The 2,541-nt window shown below is 44.3% G+C and overlaps 1 pseudogene; it reads right to left on the bottom strand.

Moving 5' to 3' along the window:
* Positions 1–1,841: 1,841 nt before the first annotated feature.
* Positions 1,842–1,960, bottom strand: LOC145412326 (5S ribosomal RNA; annotated as a pseudogene).
* Between the last annotated feature and the right edge of the window lie 581 nt (positions 1,961–2,541).

Below are 2,541 nucleotides of genomic sequence, written 5' to 3'. Positions count from 1 at the left end.
AGACAGGACTAGATGATAGTCAGACAGATCTCTAATACCGATTCACTCTGAACGCCTGATTTATTCTTAACACATTGATCATAAATTAATAAAACTAGGAACCAAAATATATTTGCAAACATTACTTTCACTACAGCCTAATTATTAAAAGGGTGAAAATATCTTCAGAGAGATGTGAGGTGAACAGATGTGTGGTTGGAGTACCGGTACATGACTTGGCTAAAGCTGAGTTGCTGGAGTGTAAAGTAGGTGAATGGTGTGGTGTGGTGTGCTGTGGTGATATGTAATATATGGTGTTATTAATTGAGAGAATATATGCATGTATACATGGGAATATATGCGCAGATAAAAACATTTCATGTACATGTATTAGCATAAGGGTATGTAGGAAAATATGGGAGCCGTGTGGAATCTCAAAATGCTTTCTTCGTGTAAGGAAACGACAATTAGAACTACAGAAATTCTGAGAATACGAGACTTTGCTTGCCTGGATTGCATGCCAACCTTATACATGAGCGCGTGCATATGTGCGCATGTATATGGTACATGTGTTTCTGTGTATTCCTAATGCTGTAATAGCTGTAATTCACCGGGTCGGTCAGGATCACTTGATGGTCGTGATTGTCAGCTTTTACCCTCCCGGAAGGGAGCTGAGAGCTCATATAGTCCGATCTAAGGGCAAGGCTGTGACCTTCACACACGCACACACCCGTCCCCTTGCTCCAGGGGGACACTAACCACCCACTTCGTCAGTGAAACTTTTCGCAACCTGAGCGAGGTGCGAACTCCCGTCCACCAGTTGGCAAGCGGGAACGTTACCACTGCACCAGCGAGCGGTGTGTGTGTGTGTGTGTGTGTGTGTGTGTGTGTGTTTCCATCATCGCCAGGGTATCGCTACACAATATAACGATAAGTGATAGGTCCACAACATAAAGCAATTCGTCACGACAACAACAACGGCGAGATGTCATGCGAAACAATACATGGACCTTATTGCCCCACCTCACTCTATCACCTTCCCTTGACCTAGACGACACTGACTCAAGTCATCAATATACAGTCAAAATAGAACCTGGAGAAGCATACAGTCAATCTATCTATCTATAGCCACACGCCACAATCCAGTAAGAGGTGGCTGTTTGTCTTTGAGTTAGTTGTTCCTCGGGTAGGGGCACTAATCCTTCGCCAACCCACTTGTTGACGCGTGGGGAACAGGTATGGGTTGGTTATATGGTTGCCACCCAGAGTTGCAAATGGCTTCCTAGCTTTAAAGAAAAAAAAAAGTTTGTTGGTCAGTGTAAAGCCACCTGAAAAGGAAAGAAAAGTAATAAAAGCTACAGGAAAGAATGGAGAAACAGGAAGAGAAGAGGGCAGACACAAAAAAAGAATGATAAAGTTGAAGAACGACGTAGACACCATTACATCATGTGAGTGGATGATGGCTGCCACCACCTACCGCCAGAAGCACACAATAATAATACAAAACCAATGACACGTAAATGTAGCAAACGTTAATCTCAATAGTATTCACCGCACTGAAAGCGTTACATAATGTTCTTCCATGCTAGACCACAAGAGGCAAAATCACAACATGGCCACAGAGTTTCAAGGTGGTTACACACAAGTACAGAGGGAGGCGGTGGCTCAATCGGTAGAGAGGTGGCCTGCAGTCCTACCGGACCCAGGTTCAAATCCCTCCTGAGGCAGGGAACAGTTTAAGGATTTCCATCCATCCATTGCCAGACGCCATGTATCCCAAACGGGGTGGTCAAGGGCTTAGAGTTAATTGTTTTACAGGGAGGGGCACTAATCCTCCACCAACCCCACTTGACAGGTAGGGATGCCAACAGCATCTGGTGTTCCCAGGCGGTCACCCATCCAAGTACTAACCAGACCCAACGTTGCTTAACTTCGCTGATCAAACGGGAAGCGGTGTACTCAACGTGGCATGGCAAAAATCAGACTTTACTGATCTACCAGAAGACCCGCCGACATGTCGTAAAAATACCCAAGTTAATACCAAAACACCAGTCATGTATGAGACAGCCCTAGCATATATTCAATATGGACGGTGGGTGTTAGCGCCGAAGTGGTGTCATGTAGAGGTGTATGGTATGTAGGAGGACTACTGGGCCTTGGGAGCAGGCTGTGAAGCCTATGCCCAGAGTTGGACACATAAAAAAAAAAAAAAAAAAGTAATGCTGTGGTATTTTACGACCCGTGTTTATCTTGGGATAACGTGAACAGTATTCATAACACTATTTAAGGTGCTGTGTACTGAGGTACTTTGTCTCACAGTTTTAGGTGGTGACCACCATCCACTCACTTGATATAGCACTGCCTACTTCTTCCCTTAACCGTTTATCATTCATTTTCTACGTCTGCCCTCATCTTTTCCTATTTCTTCCGTCCTTCTCACTGCTTTTTATTATTATTCTTTCCAGTAAAATTGGCTCTACACTGAGAGACAAGCCTAATGATTTCCTGTAACCCAAGAAGCTATTTACAGCGTTGGGTGGTAACTATATAACCAGCAACGGA

Source organism: Coenobita brevimanus, chromosome 92 (genome assembly GCF_032717465.1).
Source record: "Coenobita brevimanus isolate Jiangsu-jjx chromosome 92, ASM3271746v2, whole genome shotgun sequence".
Classification (NCBI taxonomy): Eukaryota; Metazoa; Arthropoda; class Malacostraca; order Decapoda; family Coenobitidae; genus Coenobita; species Coenobita brevimanus.
This window is presented reverse-complemented; position numbering and strand designations above follow the sequence as displayed.